Consider the following 14,045-nt stretch of genomic DNA (forward strand, 5'->3'; position numbering starts at 1 on the left):
GATAAGCATTTTGAATGCTAAGTCCGTGCAACAGATCTATGAACTCATTATATATAAATCTTTTTCAATTAGACGGCAGATTCTATACATTAACTGTAAAATGTAATATATTGTTTGCACATGAAGAATTATAAATCTTCACTATATCATAACATCTCTTTGTTTGCTTTTTCAGTTGGACAAGAACAACTTGAGGAGGTCCAAGAATTATGCGAGATTGTGTATTTGGATGGAACTGTTGATGATTTACCTGTTGCTGGGACACTGGCTGCAGATTTTCACAACACTCACGAAGGTCCCTCAAGCATTGATGCTGCTGCTGCTCAAAGGGTCATCAATCCTTGTGATCCATCTTCAACTGAGAGGAGAATTACACCAACAGTGCCTCAAACTTGGACCCTTACAAAGCCTAGAAGGGTCAGGGATATAATGATTTCATATCTGTTTTATTTGTTTACTGCATTTTACATGAAACATAGCACTGCTTATGATTCAGAGTGGTATATTTCGAATTTGTATTATTGAAATGTAAAGATTAATTGTAAATTGGTTTATATGTACCTAATCTATTAGGTATGAAGCAAAAAGGATTTAGTATTTCAAGAAATATAGATATGATTTGCTGGAGTTACTTATTAATTTCCTTGCAGCATGATGAAATTCATTACATGTCTATTTACAATTGCGTATTAGAACAGTTATTAATAAAAAATGGAGTTGTGTCACAGTTAATAAAGTAAGGAGGTAGGTAATCTTGAAGGTAATGATATGCCACATTTATATATAAGCCCCGCTTGAACAGAAAAGTGCAAATAACAATTAATTGTAAACTTGTAAACTACGGTTATTCTGTTTATTCTAGCCTTGGAAGAAATTTTCAACTAATGCAGTGCGAACTTGTCTGCCAAGACCTCTAGCGGGTTGACCCTGATCTTGCGCATGGTGTACTTCTTCTTGATCTTGATGCTGGAGCTCCATAGGGTCTCCTGCATGTTCATCCACAGGATTTGGGATGTTCCTCTTGATGCATCGATTATGGAGTAACAAACAGGCTGCAATAATCTTGGAACATTTAAGAGGCTCATATTGAAGGTTTCCTCCTAATGGGATAGGAAGAACACATTCTCTTTAGATACCCATGATAATAAATATGCAATAATGATTATTTTCATACTGAGGCATGAGTTTTAAGTAAATATTACCCAAACCTATTCTTTAGAGTCATGTCATTAAAAATGTTAAGAGTTGTATAACCTTCAATGCTCTCCAAGGAATAATGTTTGTATACAAAGGTTTTACAATTAATTATACTGAAAACATTACCAAATTCTCACCTGATCGATGCAAGCACCTGAATCTTGACTTCAAGACTCCAAAGGTTTGTTCAATGATTACTCTTGTTCTTGTGTGGCATCTATTGAATTCTTCTTCGCCTCGTAATACAGGGTTGGCAAATGGCGTCATCAGAAATGTTTCAAGTGGATAACCACTATCTCCTGTAGGCAAATAGAACAAGCCATGTCACACACAGATAATGAACTTTATTTTTATACATTTCTTTCTGCATTAAATTCTTCAATTCATTATGAGGCTACACCTACACCAATACATGAAATAATATTCACTTTTTACTTTTTTTGGTATACAGCATAGAATGATGATTAGATTAGGTGGCTTTTGCAAACTTGCTCAAATAGGCATTTATTTATCCAACTATCCTTAACAGGGATCAATAATTTGTTAGTAATTCATAGAAAGGTACCTACTCCAAAATTGCCATTAGGAATATTGATGCCTCTGAATCACAGCTTAATGTTCAGTATCATGCATAAGTAGTCATCATTAGAATTTGTTAAATTGTATCATTATTTAGGTAAAGCAACAAATATTACAATGAACATTCATTTTAGATACTGAATTTAATAACTGTTTGTTCAATTTAATACAGATAATGAGTTCAACTTACCCAAGAGTATTGCATCTCTGAATTCACCCCGTTGAAATCTGGTTCGAAGTGTGCTGTTGTTCCAAATGTAAGCATCATGTGTGCTGCCAGGAAACTTTACAACATAGTTTATGATCATTCTATGAGCATCACAAACAACTGGGATATTTAAAGAATGGAATTTTTTTATGTTGACAAAAATTGCTTCATCATCAGTTGGTGCCTTGATTGGCACATGAGTACCATCTATGGCTCCAATGATTCTTGGAAAGCCAGCCACAGCATGGAAATCCCTCATGGTCTGGTGGAGCTGAAGTACACCAGCAGGCATTTTTATTTCATTTCTAGCTTTTTTTTCTAGAATGTTTGATACCAATGTAATGATTTTACTGACACTTTGTTGTGAAAGGCCACTGCTATCAGCTATAACATTTTGGAAAGATCCACTGGCATAGAAACGTAGAGCTACTAAAATTTGAGTGCCTACAGGAATAGCATGAGATCTGAAGGTGTTTCTCTTGAGGAGGGGCTCAAATTCTTGAATCATATCCACAATATCTTGACGTGGAAACCGGTATTTCTTAATCAGTTCTTCATCACCAAGATGCAAAATATCCAATGGGTCTCTGTACACCCTTTCTCTCCTTAATGCTCGCTGGTACTCTAATGCAATTATTAGTTCCATACTTATAAACTTAGAAATTGATCTGTAGAAAATGGATAGGTAGTACAGTTGATCAAAGACAAATTTTATGGAAACCTGCAAACAATTTTCAAATACTGTAAATTTTGATATAGTGCATACTAAAAAAAGCTGAGTGATATTTTTAAACTAAGAAAATTCTAATTTGACCCATGGTAAGCTTAAAATTGAGAAAAGCATTGACTTTCAAAGAAGTTTTTTTCCCTTTTGTCTGATTTGGTTTACTTTGTAAGAATTTTTCCACCAAACTGCGTATTATGGTGTCATGAATTAGTATTATGATGCTATGGCAAGTCACAATAAAGCTTGAAATATTAACGAGCCTCGTGAGGATGATACTGACAGAGTGACAGGCTGATATGTGACCATTACTAGCTTTCAAATCTTTGTGAAGCCATAAGATTACACCCTGGCACTGGCAGTGGCAGTACCAAATTTTCATTTGCTATTTTCAGACAAACTTCAATAATCCTACTAGGTTTGAATCAAATTCAAATAGTGAGTAAGCTAAATTTAGCTAAATCAGATTCTCAAAACAAGGGCTAATTTATATAAACGTTATTCGTGACCATGTAATAGGTAATTTCCTTCCATGATTAAAGACAACAACATTCACATGCTACAGGAACTCAGGAAGTAGGCCTAATACATGGAAATTACCAAAGTTTTCAAGGAAATACAAGGTGTCCCCTATTCACCAAGTCGCAAAGAAATAATTTCCAAAATTAGGAATAAGGATTGACAGATCGCTTCATAATTCATGGAACCATTATCTTCAAAAAATCGAAACTATTTCGTGACAACAGAACAGTCATTCGATATTTCGCCTTAAACCTTTTCTTCTAATTTTTCACTTTTATAGAGAATAAATCACAGCTCGAGGTCAAGTTCAACACTAATAAAATTGGTCGACTTATAGCGCAACATTTTACTTGGTAATGAATAGATGAAAGTCCCACATATTTCACTGCGGAATCAACCAATAATTTCCAATCGCTTCTCCCACTCGAAAATTACACGTAACTCCACTTACGAGTCCTCCCTGGCAGTCATAAAGTTAAGCAACAAATTTTGGACGTAGCTTCTTCCGGAAAATTTTGAAGGTACCGCTTTTCGGAGTTGCGTGTCCTTAGCGGACTTACGTAGTTTTTAAGTCGCTAAGTGCACTTTCGAATGTTTTGAAGGTACGGCCCCAGATCTCATCTGCTATAATTAGAACTCAAGACTCACTTCACGGAGCGTTTTCCCCCAAATCTCTGCTTGGCCGGAGAACCCCCCTCCTCTGCAGGAACTAGGGGTGCATTCCCCCTGAACCTGTCCTGCATCCTGGCATTCATTGAAGATGGCGCCCTGACACCACCTCAGTTCCCCCAGTAAGTTTAAGTTTGAGAATAAAATTTTGTGCACCCATGTTCTAAAGTGTAGGTTTCAAATTGATTCCTTGAAATTTTCATGCACTGTTGGTTGTTATTGCCTTGATAGTGGATTGTGAGCAAACGAATCATGCAAGAGTAACCTGCCACGCCAGGTTAACCTGCTTGCTATACCTATTGCTTACGACTTCACATGCGCCGGCAAGTAGCTCGTCGGTGCACCACACATTCATCACACTACCACAGGTTGATGAGTACAACAGATGTAGCTCTTTGGTACATAATACCCAAATAAAAATTAAGAGTGGAGCACCTATGATTATTAGGTGGGCCAGGTGGATTATTAGTGGCGTACTGATGTGTGGCCTCTTCAGCCATCACACGATAGTAACACACCAATAAATCGAGAAGTTGCGTGACTTCAGGCGAAGTTTACTGACGTTCCATCAATGATTTGAAGGTTCCTAATTCATTGATGATGCATTGTATGTAGATTTACTACGAGTGGCCATCCTCAATACGTTTTGAAAAACCACCAATAAAATCTAATGCCGTGAGTTCTGTTCTTAGTTAAATTATTTTATTTGAAATGAAATATAAATCACGAATAAGTCATCAAATGGTAGGTAGTTTCGTGAAGTATTCAGTAACTTTGTTTCACTAACTATAACTAATATTGTTGTTTGAGTGTCAATTATAGCATCCACTGCATTTCTAAGATGGTAAAAACTTAATTGATAACATAATTATCTCATCCTTATTCGACATAAAAAATTTAACTTGACCTTCCTGGTATGGAATCTTCTAAGTTTTCTCTTCCAGGGTAACGAAACAGAGTTATAACCGTTAGTTAACTCGAACAAAGAAACCATCAGGATACATTAGAAGAAATAAACTGATTGTGTCCGTTTTATTGTGAATATTTTATTTAATTCTGTCAACTCGTAGTGTAATTACGCCAACACTACCCGACCAGACCCCTATAAGTATGCCCCTATTAGGTCGGTCAAAAATTGTAATAGATGAGCAGAGTAATATTATAAATACTCATTAATGCTTAGTAGAATCATAAATTCTCATATCACATTATATTTGTGGAACGATTACATGTCATTCAAAGTATTGTGTAATCTAGGTTTTTATATTCGGGAAATAGATAACTATGATTTGATACTTCTTAGTGGTTGTATGAAATTGGAGGTAGACATGCATGTGTAGACTACAAGTTGAGATCACAATTTGGCCCGCAATTAACGCAGATTACTTGAGGTAATGTATCATTCTAATACATTGAATTATATTTAAAATGCGAATAGTAAAAACTGACCAAAATAATTAAATTGTTCGAACTCTGTATTTGCGTTTTTATCGATCCGTTACCATCTAAGTTATTGTCATTTATCCTGAAAACTATTCGACCTTCACGACCTTCATCAATGATTGGTGTATTGCATCATTCACCAAATCATGGCTTGGCCATGGATCAGAGATAAAATATCGCAGCAGAAGCACTTCAATACCTAGATGTTTATATATTAATAGATTGGTCCCGTTGAATTCACAATCTAATCAGTTGTTTCTTCAGGAGTTATCTCATAGCTTCACATTGACAACTATTACCAGCAATAGAATGATATTTTCATATCTTCTCTCAAATCTGTGTATGTAACGTTTTACATTCCAATTAGGTGTGTAACCGTTACAAATTTGATATAAAAAACTACAGTGGATCTTCTTCTGACTAAACGCACTTAATGAGTTTCTGTTTTGACTCGTGCTCATCGGATAGGCGGGGTAGCCGGTAGCTGTTTCAAGTTCGTGTGGAAATGCGCGTGTGGTGTGAGCATATTTCTTTGTCTTACCTGTTTAAATTTGGTCAAAATTAAGTTTATTCTGCGTAAAAAGTTGCAACGCGGGATCAGGACAATTTTTTAGTGTCTTTCACGACTTTTGTACACGTTTCATTTGTCAATTGTGTGGGATCACCATTATTTGACTACTCAGGATTAGTAATGGCGATCCCACCGCACAGGTCAACCTCCTAGACCTGGGCGATTCTCATATGTTAGCTCGTATTTCATAATAAAAATCACTGAAGGTTGAAACTGCTCCTGTGAGTTATCGTTAGGCAGGATATAATTTCGTATGCAGTGCATTTTTAGTCGTAATTTAGCGTATACACTGAATGAAATAGATTAGGTAATAGAATGAACTTATTATATTGCATTCATCAGTCCTCACGTTAAAAAGGCGTTGCGGCCTGGCGGCCATGACACCATCACCGGCTTTGTCGCTACGACGCCAGTGTTTTTGCATTATTTATGATTCCTAAAAATATAAATCAAAACAGGAAAAAGCAAATAATGCATTTGTACAGTGAATCAGAGTTTCGTTTAGTCACTTTAGTGTGACTGAGGGCTGAGGCTAGAAAACAACTAGGAATTTTTGCTTATGAGTTATACTCTGCTTAACAGAATGTTGTGGGTTTTACCGTCTCACATTGAGTGAGACTGTGGGGTAATATTTGAAGTTTTGAACAAACAAGAGGCTGATATTCTTGGACCCAGCAAATGAATCAGTTGGATTGGCATTGAATATGTGAACCATTATTGGGATGGGATAATTTATACAATTCCACAGTTCTACCTGTAACTTCCAATGTGCAAAGTTGTTCTACCCTGATCAGCTTGATGTTGCAAAAAAACAAGAAAAATTAATGTATCTTACTTACCCTGATGATTCTTGGTTTTGGGAAATATCTGCTGCAGATCAGTCCCCAATTTTATTTATAGTAACGGTATAACCATATAATTCAGGCAGACAAGCACAATTCATAAATAATGTTGTGAATTGTGATGAAATGAAATTATGTTTTATACTTGTGTTATGACTGTAGCTGCTTATTATATTAGTCACATATTGCAATTAAATCTTCTTACATTAGTGAGACTTGAGTTGTCAATGCACTAAATGCTTGACATGAACAGTTTAACAGTTAAATGTTTTACTTGTCAGAAATTGTTATTTTAAAATTATTGTGTTTGAGTTTATGATAGAAGTTAAATCAGAAATTATTTCAGTTTATTTTACATACAGTTTCTATTGGAAAGTGGCGACTGAATTAAGTACAATGACAACTTGTGTTGGTTTGACAGTGCCTAAATATTTTATCTTGAATGATACCTCTATATATGGTACTGGTTATTAATATGTGTATGCAGGGTGGAATTCTGAGAACGTGAGCTCATATATTCAAGATTGACCTAGCCTAGAAACATGATCAGTTCAAAAAATTTCTGATATATAATGTAAAATTAAATTAGGTACACATTTTTGCTCCAATATGATATGTGCACATGTTCACCCCTCCCAAATTCCACCCTGCTGGTGAGATCCTGAGATGGATGTATGGTTTGGTACTACAAGAAGTATAGTAAATTTTCAACTCATTAATCAGAACTGGACTGGAATTTTGCCCAGAAGCCACCTGTACATGAATCAGAAGTTTTTTTTTCAACTCGGTGACCTTGTTAACCTTAGGCCATATCTATCTCAGCATTGGCCAACCACTCTACACATTTATTGTCACTTATTATGTATCAATTGCAAAAAAATAATATGAGGCCCAAAGACATAAATGACATTTTATCTGTGACCATTGTCTTATACGTATAATTTAACCTTTGACAATTAATATGAAGGCACGTTGTGACCTTTTTTGAATTACCAGTGGAACAATCACTTTCACCCAGTTTTTGAAAAAGTCTATCTAATATCCATTATGGAATTGAAAAATTATATTTGATTTTAACCTTATGTTGTATGGTTTTTGATGAAGGTACCTGAATGACTTGCATGGATAATTCCAATGTCATTCACAGTTGTTGAATTTACAATTTATTTGTAATGGCATTGTGCTGAATCATGCTGCTGTATTAAAAATAATAAGTCTCCTCATATAAAACATGTGATGGTTCACAGAGAATATCTTCCAGTTCCAGACTATCTCTATACTAACTAAATTCAAAGTAGTCCTTTCGATTAATTTTTTTAAAGGGTTAACAATGGAAGAGAAACCATACAGCACACTATCTAGGTGGCAGAAAAGACGGCGAATTGTTGAAGCTGAACAAGAAATTAAGAAAAAAATAAAGCTGGATCTGCCAGCTCAAGTTCGAGTTCAACTTCATCAGTCAATGTAGAGTTAGCTGGAGAATCTACCAGTTTTACGGGAGGGGTTTCAAAGTTTTCTGAAGATATAACTATGGAAACTGCTTCAGGAACTTCTCCAATGATTGCATTTATGGCAGGGACTGGTTTTGATGGAAGTAGAAACCTTGTTGAGACTCTGCCCTTGGAAAAAAGGACTGGAGATGTTCCATTTTTGGATGACTCTACTTTGGAACAACCTGTGCCTGAAAATGATAACAGTAAAGCTTACTAATCAGATGTGACTAAAGTTGAATCAGCTATAAGAAATTTCTCCATTGAGTGTCAAAATTTCTCTAACCAACAAATGACCTGCCTATTACATCACCTGAGCTCTTTCTTTCCTGGCATTGTGCTAACTGCAAAGACTTTGAAGCAAGAAGGCCATCTTGATGTTTCCATGAAAAAATTCCCTCATGGCAGGTATGACCACTTGAAGAATTGTCAAGAAAGTATTTCAGCTCCTTTGAAAGATAATAAATTTCAGGACCAAATATTTCCATAAATGTAAATATAGATGGGATACCTCTGTATCAAGATGCTAGACGTTTTCATGCTTATCCCATTCTATTGCAGTTGTGTATCCCTGATGCTTCAAAAATAATTTGTGTAGGAGTCTACCTTTCTGAATCTGGAAATGACAATAAAATGCCTGCTATAAACAAATTTCTTGAAGATTTTGTTGAAGAAATGTCCCACATGCTTAGTGAAGGATTGAAAATTGATGAAAAGCACTTTGAAGTTGGCATTCAAGCCTTTGTTTGTGACGCTCCAGCTCGTTCTGAATTGAAAAGGATTGTAAATCATAACTCGTATGGAGGCTGTGAACGTTGCATTCAAAAAGGTTCATATGCTGGTGGTCACGTAGTTCGTCCGGACATCAATGCCCCCATAAGAACTGATGAGGAATTTTTGGCTCAAGCTGATCCATCTCACCACAAGCAAGGGCCGCATTCTATCATTGAACAACTTGGAGTTGGAATGGTTTCAAGATTCCCTCTGGACTACATGCATCTTGCTTGTTTGGGAGTAATGAAAAGAATGCTGAACAGGTTAAAATTTTCCAACAAAGGAGAAGTTCGATGCCACTTGGATAGCACAAAGCAGCAACTTTTGAATACAGAAATCAATACTTTTCCATCAAATCTGCCTTCAGATTTTAATAGGAAGTTAGCTGGAGGATTTGGATCACTAGCATACTGGAAAGCCAGTAAATTGCGTTTGTTTATGTTGTATGCTGACATTATGGTCTTCTTAGAAATTCTACCAGAGTGTTATTATTTAAATTTCTTGAATTTCAGCCTTGCCATGATGATTTTGCTGAGTCCAAATCAAATTTCCAACGTTGAAAATGCTCGTACTCTGCTAAAACAATTTGTCTCCAGCTCAATAGAATTGTATGGGTCAAGTTTCTTGTCATATAATGTCCACTCCTTGATCCATCTTCCCGATGATTATATGAAGTATGGTTCCCTTGACAATGTTTCATGTTTTCCATGAAAGCTACTTAGGAGTGAGTGTTAAAGGAAGGTTGTCTGGGAGAAATAAACCTTTGGAACAAATATGTAGGCACCTGAGTCTGGAAAATAAAAGAATTACAATTGCAAAATCTACAAGTAATTTTGTAAAAGAGTAAATTCTTCTATGTAAAAGGTTCACTTTTGAAAAGCGGTGTCATTGGAGACAGAGAAAACTGCGTCATGTTGAAATAGGGGACATTGCAATCATCACTGCAATTGATAAAAATAGACTGTTAATGTTTTTTTAACAATCCCTATTTTACGAGCCAGTTGATTCGCAATTAGTCGGTATCCATAAAGTCCAGATTAGTGACAAGCAGGATATTGTAACCCTTGAACGAATTCAAACTGGGCCACCCTGGGGCAGGGTGGCCCAGTGGTTAAAGTTCAGAGTACCAAGATTGACGCACTAGAGAGGCGCGGGTTCGATCCCAGCTCTGTGCGACAGTTTCTGGTCAGAATCGGCAAGGAGGCCGGGCGGTTAAGCAAAGCAGAATTTAGCAGTGCGTTGCGAGTTCGAGACCTCAAAATGCTGTGAATGTTATGCGATGTTAAGAATCGGCGACAGGCCTACGGCCTAATAAACGCTGAAACCGCTATTATTATTATTATTATTATTCCAAAATGATGCTGCTCCCCAAAAAGGATTACTACATAACAATTAAACTGTTGCACGCCAAATGACCGCTTGTTTGATAGGGTCTGCTTTCAATTTTTTAAATGGATGTTTTTTTCCCTTGAATCATTTTGAAATTAGAGGAAGTAAAGTAATAGATTTGATTATTTGTGTCTTGGAAACTGTGTACTATGTCTGATGAATCCATTTATAAATAATAAAAATTCGTATGAATCCTTAAATTTGGAGTGTGTTATGTGATATATTATGCAGTGAATATTTCATATTAAAATTGTACATTGTTAGGCTTTAAATACCCTGTAATATTTTTCATAAATGTCTAATCGCCTCAAAATTTGCACGATTTCTATATATGATTTCAATTTGAAAAATGTCAGCAATAAAGAAATGCCAGTCCCCATCCAACCAGAAGAAAGTATTCTAACTCTTATATCTTTCGTTTTTGCAAACATTTAAATTTAATGAATATAAACAGGAGTCATAAATAGTGTGTTCAAATTTCTAATACCGTTTAATGTTTTATCAAGAGTTTTTTTGCAAGAATAGTGTGCTCAAAATTTCTAATACCATTCTTCTAATACCATTCCACAGTCTACTTGTTTTACCAAGAGTTTTTGTGAGAATAGTGTGCTCAAAATTTATAATACCATTTAATGTTTTACCAATTGTTCTTTATAAAAATAGTGTTCTCAAAATTCCTAATACCGTTAAATGTTTTACCCAGAGTTTTTATAAGAGAGTAGAATACTTTCCTGGTCATCCGGCTTCGGTAGGGGTTATTAAAAAAATACTTTCAATTTTTGAGTCTTGGTTAGTTTTGTTGTATCAAGATACAACAAAAACTCTTCAGCTTAATGTGCATTAATTCATAATAATATATATACAGATTCTTTTCTTCAATCATGTACAAACAATTTGTGGGCATTTTTTTAAGAAAATGCCTGGCAGGTGGTTCCATCTGAATGGCTATTTAAAGAAAATGATACAGTTCATGTTTGGTGGCCTTCAGATGTAAACGTTAACCATCTTGCAGAGCAGAAAGCACATGTTGGAAAATGGTGGTAACATTTTCCTGTTAAACGGTCTGTAAGTTGTAACTATAATCTATGGGTGTTCACCATACTTTACCATATGTTCATGGATCAGCACATAAGTGTCATAATTAGGTATTAATGGCAGGACGGGTTACAACCTCAAGTAAGTTGTAACTATAATCTATGGGTGTTCACCATACTTTACCATATGTTCATGGATCAGCACATGAGTGTCATAATTAGGTATTAATGGCAGGACGGGCTAAGCCCCTCCCTATAGTAATAGTTAGACAATTAATTTATAAATATATAAATAGTTGGACAAATATTTGAAAATATGACCATGAAATTATTTAGGGGGCTTGAGTATATTATAGGTGAGCTGAAGCCTCCCATAAACTTTCTTTATGATACCACTGAATTATAGCCCCTAGATCACTATAATTCTATCTGTTACCTGCACATTGAAACTGTAACTCATTAGGTGCAAGCCACTCTGATTGAATCTGTTGCTTGCATACCGCCCTAGGGTTGATATAAATCCCTATGGTGATATAAATATATCAATATCACATTAACATAAATTATTTAGGAAGGCATTATATATATAATATTTGTAACATTTCTCTTTTATATGTGTTCCAAACCAATTATCCGCTTAGCATAATAAAAAAGTTCCTTTTTTAAACAGCTAGCGAACCTCTGCAGAAGCATTTATTTTGTATGAAATTTGATATATTTTAGATAACTACGAGAGAGCAGTGCACAACATGCTACACGGCGATGGGTCCTCAACGGCTCCGGAATCCGAAACGTACAGTCCGAATCCTGCTTATATGCAGAGTAAACGGAAATCGTCGCCGTGTGGCAATTTAACATCAGTTGATCCTGCTTCTTCTTCGTGTAGCACGAAGCGGAGAAAAGTTATACCTACCTACCTCCGCTAAGTGAAGGCTTGATGTACTGTTCACAGATACATGTACGTTTCTGATCAAAATCTACAGGTTATTTACTTTGATTAAATGAGTATCAATGTTTTATTGATCCATTCAATTGTGATAAACATGTTATTGTATCGTCATTAGCTACGGCCTCATGTCATATCTGAATAATTTTCATGCATCGGGTGTTTTAGCCTTTAATTTAGCGTAGAAGCTACCAAATAATCTGTTTACATTTTCAGACACCGATTTCGGCAATATGTTTACATAATCATTTACTGTATGTGTTCTTGTAAACTTAACAGTATGTGAGAATGATAGCGATTCGGACGGAGGGCCCACACCTCTACCCCATCAACATCGAGTTTCTCTCAATGTCACCGACGAATTTGTTCCACTTGAGTGAGTAATTTAAAATTCATAATTCCGCTTCATATTAATTGAAAGATACCGTGCTTTGTTGAGATGTATTTCAGGGTGTCACTAGGAAATGCCACAGAAATCCAAGAGTTTCCCTCACAATTGAATTGGGAATAGCATGTTTCGGAGGAGATTTGTTCTTAACTTTAAGGAACAATCCAGGACGTTTAGTGATCATTTTCGTATTGCACCAACAGAAGACAATGTACATATCGTTAAAATAGTTTAATATTATGTATTATGTAGGTAGGATTCCTTACATTTCCCTTCTCTGTCTCTCTCGAGCAGGCGACCGACGTCCCGTGTAAGCGACCTCTTGTTCGAGTGTCTTAGTTTACGTTGCTTTTCACCTGTGCCTCCTTGTCACTTCGTCTTTTTGAGATGCTAACGCTGCTTCTTTCGAGCCAGACCTGGCGACATATTAAATCGTCAAATATAAATAACGTTATTACTCTAATGTTGAAAAATCACAATAGGTATCAAGCGATTTTGATACAAAGCTCGGAGTGCAGGCTGTAAACCTACTTCAATGAGGTCCTGAAGTCCGTATGTCATGTTGAACATTTTTGAAGATGCTATCTCTTCTAATTTCGCAAATGTTCGCTTAATTAAATTCAAATGAATCGATTATAGCGCACCTATTACTTGAAAAACCCTTTTTTGTGTTAACAGAGCATCGGGAGCTTCAGTAAGCAACCCTATTGAAGATATTGAGACACATGCTGGGTTAGTCATGCCTGCATTTTCATACAATATATAATTTTACTATTAATGAGATAGGCGGATGTTGCAGACAAGTATTTAGTTCTGAAATAGTTCATTGTATAGTGTGACCTAAACTAAACGTTTTGTGCCTCAGGATTCACCTGATCATTTTACCTGTATGAGTGTTGGTTGAAATTTTAATATTCCGATATTCAACCAGCGTTTACTTACATGTTTAATAGGGAACCTCTTATAGAAGGTATTTTGGCCCGTCGATGCTCCCTAGAAGGTCTTGAAGGATCATGTTATCATGGGATGGTTCTACGTTATCTGACTGCGGGTCTCAGTTGTGGGTTTGAGTTAAAAATTCGGTAGGTTTCTTCGATTTGCCGCTCAATGTCTTGTACGTCAGTATCGTTTCGTTCGTCGTCAACTTCTATCGCGTTGCTGATGAATGACATAATTCTGATTCACTGTGACCTCATTTATGCTAAATTATATTTTCGAATTGTACTGAACTCGCAGACATTACTAAGAGCGTATGAATTATTTCAGCAT

The 14,045-nt window shown here is 35.9% G+C and overlaps 1 long non-coding RNA gene across 1 annotated transcript; it reads right to left on the bottom strand.

The window, feature by feature from the left end:
* Nucleotides 1-444: 444 nt before the first annotated feature.
* Nucleotides 445-1,466, bottom strand: LOC108667743. The gene is made up of 2 exons (XR_007156638.1): nt 1,335-1,466; nt 445-1,100 (listed from the first exon to the last, which is right to left on the bottom strand). It is a non-coding gene; the product is annotated as an uncharacterized LOC108667743 (long non-coding RNA).
* Between the last annotated feature and the right edge of the window lie 12,579 nt (nt 1,467-14,045).

Source organism: Hyalella azteca, unplaced genomic scaffold, assembly GCF_000764305.2.
Source record: "Hyalella azteca isolate HAZT.00-mixed unplaced genomic scaffold, Hazt_2.0.2 contig464, whole genome shotgun sequence".
Classification (NCBI taxonomy): domain Eukaryota; kingdom Metazoa; phylum Arthropoda; class Malacostraca; order Amphipoda; family Hyalellidae; genus Hyalella; species Hyalella azteca.